General features: G+C 45.3%; 1 protein-coding gene across 3 annotated transcripts in view; it reads left to right on the top strand.

The window, feature by feature from the left end:
• The window catches only part of LOC117324551 (kinesin-like protein KIF26B), a 385,773-nt gene that overhangs the window by 216,108 nt on the left and 157,445 nt on the right, over window positions 1–12,220 (top strand). The window lies entirely within an intron of this gene.

Raw genomic sequence — 12,220 nt, 5'->3', positions numbered from 1 at the left:
CCCAATACTATGCCCTATAATCTGGGATGTTTTTTAACCAATGTCTAATGTACCGGAATTTTATGGCAGTCAACTTTTGTGGAGAGTCACACTGTCACTGCTGACTGTCCTTTGCTTTCCATGTACGTCTACTTTACACAAATATATACTTAAACACAAAAGAGCTCCACGTCTGAGCGGCGTGACTAATGCGATGTACTCCCTGTCTGTATGTAATATTATCGATATTGATTTGATCTCGGCCGAGGGGCGATACGCTGTAAATATTACTGTAATGTTATGGTGTTAGCTGAGATTTGAATTTTACATGTTATTATAGAGACTCGTGAATTTGTATCTCCAGAAGAGGAGACTCTGGTGGAGGCTGTATCAAAGGGAGTCACATAGGATCACCATGATTTTATACCTCAGGAATCAAGCTTTCAATCTATTGTAAAAACTGTCCAATCCAACTTCTGAATATTTCTAAATGTTGTGTATTCCAATTTATGTATATCCCGTCCATTTAAGTGAGTCATATTAGACAGCATTCTCTCTCTATTCTGACCTGTTTGATCTGTCCAATATGGTTTGTCCCTTCGGATGTCGTATAAGACAGGTTGACTCTCTATTTTGATGTTGTCTTTAGGCCTAATACTGACCACATCACCATATGTTTATAATAAAGAAAAGTAACACATTTGTTTAAACAAATGACAAAAGCATTATTTATCATGCAAATCATTATGGTCAGTGCATCCCTAGAACTGCCAGTTTCTAGATGGCTGGTTGTTGGCTGTTTAAGGTCAAAAAGGGTAAAAATGTACTTGAAGCTGCTGTGCCTGTAAAGTCCCCCTTCCAACTACCATCATCCATCAGGTCCCTCCCCACCCCCTCCTTCATCAGGTCCCTCCCCACCCCTCCTTTATCAGGTTCCTCCCCACCCCCTCCTACATCAGGACCCTCCCTAACCCCTCCTTCATCAGGACCCACCCTAACCCCTCCTTCATCAGGTCCCTCCTCACCCCCTCCTTCATCAGGACCCTCCCTAACCCCTCCTTCATCAGGTCCCTCCCCACCCCTCCTTCATCAGGACCCTCCCCACCCCCTCCTTCATCAGGTCCCTCCCCACACCTCCTTCATCAGGACCCTCCCCACCCCCTCCTTCATCAGGTCCCTCCCCACCCCCTCCTTCATCAGGACCCTCCCCACCCACTCCTACATCAGGTCCCTCCCCACCCACTCCTACATCAGGTCCCTCCCCACACCTTCTTCATCAGGACCCTCCCCACCCACTCCTACATAAGGTACCTCCCCATCCCCTCCTTCATCAGGACCCTCCCCACCCCTCCTTCATCAGGACCCTCCCTAACCCCTCCTTCATCAGGTCCCTCCCCACCCCCTCCTTAATCAGGTCCCTCCCCACACCTCCTTCATCAGGTCCCTCCCCACCCCCTCCTTAATCAGGTCCCTCCCCACCCCTCCTTCATCAGGTCCCTCCCCACCCCCTCCTTCATCAGGTCCCTCCCCACCCCCTCCTTCATCAGGTCCCTCCCCACCCCCTCCTTCATCAGGTCCCTCCCCATCCCCTCCTTCATCAGGTCCCTCCCCATCCCCTCCTTCATCAGGTCCCTCCCCAACCCCTCCTTAATCAGGTCCCTCCCCACACCTCCTTCATCAGGTCCCTCCCCACCCCCTCCTTCATCAGGTCCCTCCCCACACCTCCTTCATCAGGTCCCTCCCCACCCCCTCCTTCATCAGGTCCCTCCCCACACCTCCTTCATCAGGACCCTCCCCATCCCCTCCTTCATCAGGTCCCTCCCCACCCCCTCCTTCATCAGGTCCCTCCCCACACCTCCTTCATCAGGTCCCTCCCCACCCCTCCTACTTCAGGTCCCTCCCCACCCCTCCTTCATCAGGTCCCTCCCCACACCTCCTTCATCAGGTCCCTCCCCACACCTCCTTCATCAGGTCCCTCCCCACACCTCCTACATCAGGTCCCTCCCCACACCTTCTTTATCAGGTCCCTCCCCACACCTCCTTCATCAGGTCCCTCCCCACACCTCCTTCATCAGGTCCCTCCCCACACCTCCTTCATCAGGTCCCTCCCAACCCCCTCCTACTTCAGGTCCCTCCCCACCCCTCCTTCATCAGGTCCCTCCCCACACCTCCTTCATCAGGTCCCTCCCCACCCCCTCCTTCATCAGGTCCCTCCCCACCCCCTCCTTCATCAGGTCCCTCCCCATCCCCTCCTTCATCAGGTCCCTCCCCACCCCCTCCTTCATCAGGTCCCTCCCCACCCCCTCCTTCATCAGGTCCCTCCCCACACCTCCTTCATCAGGTCCCTCCCCACCCCCTCCTTCATCAGGTCCCTCCCCACCCCCTCCTTCATCAGGTCCCTCCCCACACCTCCTTCATCAGGACCCTCCCTAACCCCTCCTTCATCAGGTCCCTCCCCACCCCCTCCTTCATCAGGTCCCTCCCCACACCTCCTTCATCAGGTCCCTCCCCACCCCCTCCTTCATCAGGTCCCTCCCCACCCCCTCCTTCATCAGGTCCCTCCCCACCCCCTCCTTCATCAGGTCCCTCCCCACCCCCTCCTTCATCAGGTCCCTCCCCACACCTCCTTCATCAGGTCCCTCCCCACCCCCTCCTTCATCAGGTCCCTCCCCACACCTCCTTCATCAGGACCCTCCCTAACCCCTCCTTCATCAGGTCCCTCCCCACACCTCCTTCATCAGGTCCCTCCCCACACCTCCTACATCAGGTCCCTCCCCACCCCCTCCTACATCAGGTCCCTCCCCACCCCCTCCTTCATCAGGTCCCTCCCCACACCTCCTACATCAGGTCCCTCCCCACCCCTCCTTCATCAGGTCCCCCCCCACCCCCTCCTTCATCAGGTTCCTCCCCACCCCCTCCTACATCAGGTCCCTCCCCACACCTCCTACATCAGGTCCCTCCCCACCCCCTCCTACATCAGGTCCCTCCCCACCCCCTCCTTCATCAGGTCCCTCCCCACACCTCCTACATCAGGTCCCTCCCCACACCTCCTTCATCAGGTCCCCCCCACCCCCTCCTTCATCAGGTTCCTCCCCACCCCCTCCTTCATCAGGTCCCTCCCCACCCCCTCCTTCATCAGGTCCCTCCCCACCCCCTCCTACATCAGGTCCCTCCCCACCCCCTCCTTCATCAGGTCCCTCCCCACACCTCCTACATCAGGTCCCTCCCCACACCTCCTTCATCAGGTCCCCCCCCACCCCCTCCTTCATCAGGTCCCTCCCCACCCCCTCCTACATCAGGTCCCTCCCCACACCTCCTTCATCAGGTCCCCCCCACCCCCTCCTTCATCAGGTCCCCCCCACCCCCTCCTTCATCAGGTCCCTCCCCACCCCCTCCTTCATCAGGTCCTTCCCCACCCTTCATCTGTTCCCCCAGTAGGTCAGGAAAACAAATAATAAGCTTGTGTTACCTCCCAGAACTCATCAACATAATAATTATCATTAGATAGTGAAGGTATTCCTTAATTCACCAAACTTTAAAAGCATTGTTAGCTTTCCAAAACATAGATATAACAACTAATATTTTTCTATTTCCTACCATTATCCAAGATTATACCTGTGTTTTTTTTTTTGTTTTTTTTTTACAAAGGTTCTTTTTTATAACGGAGATAATTCCAGTGATATCTTGCTAACTTTTTTTAATTATGTATAATTTAGATATTCCTAAATTTTACCAGCTGAGTATACTTTCAGACATTGGCATTATGGGAAGGGTCCTGTATGTTTTTTTCTGATTCACCTGACTCTCCCAGTGTGGTCTTGTGTCTGGCAGTCCGACCTCTGATAAGATTTGAAAGTTATCAACACCTCAGCGAACCACAAAATTAACATAGATGTCCCCCACTGCCTCAAAATGGCACTTCACCACCCTGGCAAATTAGCATTAATTCCTGTATATAGTACAATTTATACTGTATTACTTAGCTTGAGCTAACATTCCAGGATTAAAAACAGAATTGATATTTATTCAGACAGCGACCTCCTTCATGTGACTTGAGTATGAGGTAACAAACTGTTATAGAAACAGAACATTAATTAGAAATAACTGTAAGATTTTACTTAGAATCTGTCCTATAAGTGTGTACCAGGAGGTGCCCCCCCTCCCCGAGTTAATTAGCCCCTCCCCTGGTATCAGCCCAATCTAGTGGTAATTGACAGTATCACACAGTGATGGTCCCACACCACAATTCACCGCTCTGCACCCACAACATATCAAAATGAAGTCACACAAAAATTGCTAGACCTCCATATTTTTCTGCAAGATCTGATTTTGATTGCACCAGTGGTTGATTTGTGGTTAAATGATCATTAGATGAATTACCCTTATAATATCATCATCTGCACCCCCTTGTAAATCAAAATATACTCACTCAATCTGGCCTTCAGAGGGAGCCATTATCTTAAGCTACTACAGAGAGGTAATGAACACCATAATCATTTGCTAAATTAGATTTGATTGGAGAGTAACAGATTTGTTTAGGCTGTTGACTTTGTGATGTACAGCTGTTTATTACCGTTATAAGTTCTCCGCCTCCACCTCCCCCCTCTCCCCCTCCCCCTCCCCTCCCCTCCCCCCTCCCCCCTCCCTCTCCCCCTCTCCCCCTCCCCCTTCCCCTCTCCCCTCCTCCTCCTCCTGTTTTCAGACCATAGTTTTAAGTAAGGTGATACAAAGGTGACCTATTTTGACTATAAAGCCCTATAAAAGGTGACCTATTTTGACTATAAGGCCCTATAAAAGTCTAATATACTGGCATTATACAATCAACAAAAGAAGTTGAACGGTTAGATTTTCCACAAAGAATATCACTGAAGAATACATTGTGGTATAAATCCTGGTATTTGTTGAATTTTTTCAGATGCTTATTCCTTGTCAATTGGAATTGAAGTTTCTTAGCAGTTGATCAAGAAGTATTTGGACTAATTTTGATTTTTTTTTTATTATTGATTTGCTTTTAAATCTAATATTACTGCAAAACACATGTTGCTGGTGGGAAGTGCTGGTAATCAGAGAAGCACCGCTGTAGGATTGATAAAATACACGGTCTTACCATCGATGTCAGAATCTTTGGATCTTAACTCTTAGTCCTAAACATGCTTGTCACTTATAAAGTAGTTAGGAGCTTTTCAAACATTTCCCAGATCCCCTCCGAGTCATCTAAATGGTGGATGCCTTTCTAAAACACTTGAGTTAGGGGCTTGTTAATTATAGTTGCTCGATTGATCCACAGGTACTGGACATTCTCAGACCTCTGGTCAATCTAGCATGATCGGTCAGTCGTTTGATGATGGTCAGTGAATTAATTCTATTTATGCTCAATAGCAGGATGCCTTAGAGATAACTATATTGATCCCATCCTGACACTTTTATAGTGAGACGACCATTTTGCATGTAACTCGCATGCAAACTGACGTGCTCACTGGAATATCAAATACAGTCAGATCTAGTTTATCCAATCACCAATAGATGGTGGTTCCACTATATAGTTGATATCAAGGCTCAGAGTTTTTATTCTATAACTTTCTCATATGGTCTAGAGGAATTGTTCATCATTCCACCACTTTTTCTGAGGAATATCAAAAGTACTGGATTGTCCAGGCTAGCTGTTAATACATTGTTTGTGGCCTCTACACTATACATTGTTTGTGGCCTCTACACTATACATTATTTGTGGCCTCTACACTATACATCGGCCACATTTGCACATATCACAATGTAGGAGGACTTATAGGTTCTAAAGCTAGAGAATTTATAGATAATGGATTCCAGTTAACCATTTACAGAGAATTTTGTTTTACTCAGCGGATGTCACATAGGGATACAGAGTTTTGTTTTACTCCCGTGTCTTAGGGACCGCCGATGTCACTTAGGGATACAGTTTTGTTTTACTCCAGGGTCTTAGGGACCGCCGATGTCACTTAGGGATACTCCAGTGTCTTAGGGACCGCCGATGTCACTTAGGGATACAGAGTTTGGTTTTACTCCCGTGTCTTAGGGACCGCCGATGTCACTTAGGGATACAGAGTTTTGTTTTACTCCAGTGTCTTAGGGACCGCCGATGTCACTTAGGGATACAGAGTTTTGTTTTACTCCCGTGTCTTAGGGACCGCCGATGTCACTTAGGGATACAGAGTTTTGTTTTACTTCAGTGTCTTAGGGACCGCCGATGTCACTTAGGGATACAGAGTTTTGTTTTACTCCAGTGTCTTAGGGACCACCGATGTCACTTAGGGATACAGAGGTTTGTTTTACTACAGTGTCTTAGGGACCGCCGATGTCACTTAGGGATACAGAGTTTTGTTTTACTCCAGTGTCTTAGGGACCGCCGATGTCACTTAGGGATACAGAGTTTTGTTTTACTCCAGTGTCTTAGGGACCGCCGATGTCACTTGGGGATACAGAGTTTTGTTTTACTCCAGTGTCTTAGGGACCGCCGATGTCACTTAGGGATACAGAGTTTTGTTGAAGGACTGACATTGTTACAGCTGCTGATCTTGAGTCAATAAGATCAGCCAATCATTGAGTCAATAAGATCAGCCAATCATTGAGTCAATAAGATCAGCCAATCATTGAGTCAATAAGATCAGCCAATCATTGAGTCAATAAAATATGTTCTTGTCCCATCCCAACTCTTCCCCAACACACTCTACTCAATCTCATCACACAAAAAAAAAGCACAGCTATAAATAGAATCAAGGATACAACTTCACACCATAACAATTTAAGGTTTATAAAACTAGAACGCTGATTAGGGTGACAGAAGCTATCACACAAAAAACAAGCAGTTAAAATTAGCTTCCATTTAGCTCCAAGTAGGAGGGTTCAATGAGATTGTTCCTGTGACAGGTTTCGTATATCTATATAAATAAAGCGGCCCCTTTATTTCAGCCGGTGTGATATGATATAACACACACTTGAGGCTATACTACTGGGTAGTTTTACCATTAATAAGGGAAAACCTACTTCTCTTAACAAGTAATTTCCTCTCAATATGTCAACTAAACTCTAACCTCATCATATGTTGCACATCATCCTGTTTTTCTTTCAAAAGTCCAGTTTTGTACTTACAACATCGGTAAAGCAGTAGGTTATGCCTCTTGAATTTCTCATGGAAACAAAAATGGAGGATGTGAATTTTAGAAGGCGATGCAATACTTTACCATTTGATGTCTCGTCGTATATACTCGGTGGGGTAAGTTGATGTCTTGTCGTATATACTCGGTGGTGTGAGTTGATGTCTCGTCGTATATACTCGGTGGTGTGAGTTGATGTCTCGTCGTATATACTCGGTGGGGTAAGTTGATGTCTCGTCGTATATACTCAGTGGGATAAGTTGATGTCTCGTCGTATATACTCGGTGGGGTAAGTTGATGTCTCATCGTATATACTCGGTGGGGTAAGTTGATGTCTCGTCATATATACTCGGTGGGGTGAGTTGATGTCTCGTCGTATATACTCGGTGGGGTGAGTTGATGTCTCGTCATATATACTCGGTGGGGTGAGTTGATGTCTCGTCGTATATACTCGGTGGGGTGAGTTGATGTCTCGTCGTATATACTCGGTGGTGTGAGTTGATGTCTCGTCATATATACTCGGTGGGGTGAGTGCAATCATTTACAGACTTCCATGTTCATTATTATCTCTTCTAAAAGAAGTGTAAAAACGGTGAGCCCAACACGGAGATTCATTCATTGGTCGATTTATTGGAGAGCGTTGTTTACATGTTTTGGCTATAGGGTAGCCGTCTATGATGGGTTCTGAGGAGGCTACCATATAGCCAAAACATGACTCTCCAATAAATTGTGTTGGACTCACCGTTTTTACACTTACATTACCTTGATTTTTGGTAAGACCTCTGTGTATACACCTGTATCTATGATAGATCGTCTGGATTAATACAATTCTCTACTTTCCAGACCATTAAATGAATCTCTGTGTTATGGGCTCACTGTTTATAAGTTTCATTTCAATGTTCATTATTTTCTATAGTTATATAAGTTTCATTTCAATGTTCATTATTTTCTATAGTTATATAAGTTTCATTTCAATGTTCATTATTTTATAGTTATATAAGTTTCATTTTAATGTTCGTTGTTATCTCTGGTTGTGTCAATTTCATTTGTCTTAATTTACAATCGATATTCTCAGTTCAGTTCAAAAAGCATCATTTTTTGTGAATGTAACACCATTTTTATTTACCTTATAAGAAAGATACAAAGCATCCATTTATTTGCGATGTTTTAAGTGAAATTTATATCTATTTTGAGAAGTTTCTTCTTATTTATATTTTAAGCACTGAGACTAGATGATACTACAGAATGATCTCATTCAATTGATTTCAGTAAAGTACAATTAATCACCCTTAATTGGGTTTTCTGTTTAAATGTAATTTCAATGTAAATTTCAGATTAGATTGCGGAGTTAATATCCAGTATGCTGTATTGTGTTCAGTACCATATTTACCCTGTAATAAGCCTTTGTGTTCAGTACCATATTTACCCTGTAATAAGCCTTTGTGTTCAGTACCATATTTACCCTGTAATAAGCTTTGTGTTCAGTACCATATTTACCCTGTAATAAGCCTGTGTTCAGTACCATATTTACCCTGTAATAAGCCTGTGTTGTGTTCAGTACCATATTTACCCTGTAATAAGCCTTTGTGTCCAGTACCATATTTACCCTGTAATAAGCCTTTGTGTTCAGTACCATATTTACCCTGTAATAAGCCTTTGGAACAAACATACATGAATATCTAAAGTAATGAATAAATACCTGAAAAAAGGTCATTTCTTCATTTTAATAATCAAATTATCTTCTAGTCCTGAGATCTGTATGAAAGTCCTAGAACAAATGTCACTTGTACCTATAACTTCGTTTGTTGACAGAACACCCTTACCACACTATGCCCCATTTATAAAAGGCAATATTCCTACTGTACTTTCTACAATTAGATACAGATACAAAATTGATTACTTTTCCTTGTAATCAGAGTTAATAATTTGGTAAAGTATGGAAAATTTTCTTTCTGTTATCATCACAATCTGAACAAACGTCACAATTCTTATAAAATCAGTGCGACAATTTTCTGTAGTTGAAATGATAAAAACTATTCTATTAAGACTGTGTGAGTGGCTGTGTGACTGGCTTGTGTTTGATGGATGGAACACCATTAGTGGGTACTGGTACATGGGAGACAGGAAGTTGATTGATGTTGATTACTACACTGGGGCCAAGTACTTGTGCCCTTTACTGAATTATTATCTTAACAGTAACAGTACCTGTCCCCTATTGCTGTCTCCGTGATAATGCCCAGTTCTTATAAATCTGCCTAGCTCCCCTGACAATGCCCAGTTCTTACCAATGTGCCTAGCTCCCCTGACAATGCCCAGTTCTTACCAATCTGTCTAGCTCCCCTGACAATGCCCAGTTCTTACCAATCTGTCTAGCTCCCCTGACAATGCCCAGTTCTTACCAATGTGCCTAGCTCCCCTGATAATGCCCAGTTCTTACCAATGTGTCTAGCTCCCCTGACAATGCCCAGTTCTTATAAATCTGTCTAGCTCCCCTGACAATGCCCAGTTCTTACCAATCTGTCTAGCTCCCCTGACAATGCCCAATCTTACCAATGTGCCTAGCTCCCTGACAATGCCCAGTTCTTACCAATCTGTCTAGCTCCCCTGACAATGCCCAGTTCTTATAAATCTGTCTAGCTCCCCTGACAATGCCCAGTTCTTATAAATCTGCCTAGCTCCCCTGACAATGCCCAGTTCTTATAAATCTGCCTAGCTCCCCTGACAATGCCCAGTTCTTACCAATCTGTCTAGCTCCCCTGACAATGCCCAGTTCTTATAAATCTGTCTAGCTCCCCTGACAATGCCCAGTTCTTACCAATCTGTCTAGCTCCCCTGACAATGCCCAGTTCTTATAAATCTGCCTAGCTCCCCTGACAATGCCCAGTTCTTACCAATCTGTCTAGCTCCCCTGACAATGCCCAGTTCTTACCAATCTGTCTAGCTCCCCTGACAATGCCCAGTTCTTATAAATCTGCCTAGCTCCCCTGACAATGCCCAATCTTACCAATGTGCCTAGCTCCCTGACAATGCCCAGTTCTTACCAATCTGTCTAGCTCCCCTGACAATGCCCAGTTCTTATAAATCTGTCTAGCTCCCCTGACAATGCCCAGTTCTTACCAATCTGTCTAGCTCCCCTGACAATGCCCAGTTCTTATAAATCTGCCTAGCTCCCCTGACAATGCCCAGTTCTTACCAATCTGTCTAGCTCCCCTGACAATGCCCAGTTCTTACCAATCTGCCTAGCTCCCCTGACAATGCCCAGAACTTACCAATGTGTCTAGCTCCCCTGACAATGCCCAATCTTACCAATGTGCCTAGCTCCCTGACAATGCCCAGTTCTTACCAATCTGTCTAGCTCCCCTGACAATGCCCAGTTCTTACCAATGTGCCTAGCTCCCCTGATAATGCCCAATCTTACCAATGTGCCTAGCTCCCTGACAATGCCCAGTTCTTACCAATGTGCCTAGCTCCCTGACAATGCCCAGTTCTTACCAATGTGCCTAGCTCCCCTGACAATGCCCAATCTTACCAATGTGTCTAGCTCCCCTGATAATGCCCAATCTTACCAATGTGCCTAGCTCCCTGACAATGCCCAGTTCTTACCAATGTGCCTAGCTCCCTGACAATGCCCAGTTCTTACCAATGTGCCTAGCTCCCCTGACAATGCCCAATCTTACCAATGTGCCTAGCTCCCCTGATAATGCCCAATCTTACCAATGTGCCTAGCTCCCTGACAATGCCCAGTTCTTACCAATGTGCCTAGCTCCCTGACAATGCCCAGTTCTTACCAATGTGCCTAGCTCCCCTGACAATGCCCAATCTTACCAATGTGCCTAGCTCCCTGACAATGCCCAGTTCTTACCAATCTGTCTAGCTCCCCTGACAATGCCCAGTTCTTACCAATGTGTCTAGCTCCCCTGATAATGCCCAGTTCTTACCAATGTGTCTAGCTCCCCTGACAATGCCCAGAACTTACCAATGTGTCTAGCTCCCCTGATAATGCCCAGTTCTTACAAATGTGCCTAACTCTGGTGATTAATGCTGTGTAGTTCTGTTGTTGATTGTTACCGGTAGGTCAGGATACTCTAGTCCATCTAGCTAGGTGGTGAAATTGTTAGAAATATTATTCTCAAGTGACAAATCATTGAATGTCCTAAACAGAGGGTGACAGCTGATGTAGCACTAGTGGATCAGATCGACAAAAAAAATTGGCTGGCACCTACCGCACTAAATTACTGGACCCCCTGGTATATTATGATCTATATTGATGTCCACTGGTATGGTATCAACTTTATACCCAGTTAAAGCTGCACCCCTCCCCAGTAAGTATCTGTAACTTGGTATATTATGATCTATATTGATGTCCACTGGTATGGTACCAACTTTATACCCAGTTAAAGCTGCACCCCTCCCCAGTAAGTATCTGTAACTTGGTATATTATGATCTATATTGATGTCCACTGGTATGGTATCAACTTTATACCCAGTTAAAGCTGCACCCCTCCCCAGTAAGTATCTGTAACTTGGTATATTATGATCTATATTGATGTCCACTGGTATGGTATCAACTTTATACCCAGTTAAAGCTGCACCCCTCCCCAGTAAGTATCTGTAACTTGGTATATTATGATCTATATTGATGTCCACTGGTATGGTACCAACTTTATACCCAGTTAAAGCTGCACCCCTCCCCAGTCAGTCCTTCCTGCTATCACCCTCATCATCAACATAATACACTTGAGGCCTTTAGGTACTATACAGATGAATCTGATGATAAGTCCCCCCTTCTCCCTTGTCTCCCACCTCACTCCCCCATTTGACCCAATCAGCAGCTGTTTTAGAGGTCACTGTGGAACTCCCCCACCCATACCCTCACATCTCTATAGATAACCCCTAGAGTGTTTGTCCCCTAGGGTGTCATGTTACTCCCTCTCCTCCCTGTGTTATCACCCAAACATTGTATTCCAACTCTAACCCAAAATCAACCAACAACAACCACAATATTTTCTATATGAAACTGACCCTCATGTTCATACAAAAAATTAGCCTTGTCCATATCATATAACATGTCTGTATCTGTCTAAATCCACCTTCTGGAACAGCAACTGACC

This window comes from Pecten maximus, chromosome 3 (assembly GCF_902652985.1).
Source record: "Pecten maximus chromosome 3, xPecMax1.1, whole genome shotgun sequence".
NCBI classification, from domain to species: domain Eukaryota; kingdom Metazoa; phylum Mollusca; class Bivalvia; order Pectinida; family Pectinidae; genus Pecten; species Pecten maximus.
This window is presented reverse-complemented; position numbering and strand designations above follow the sequence as displayed.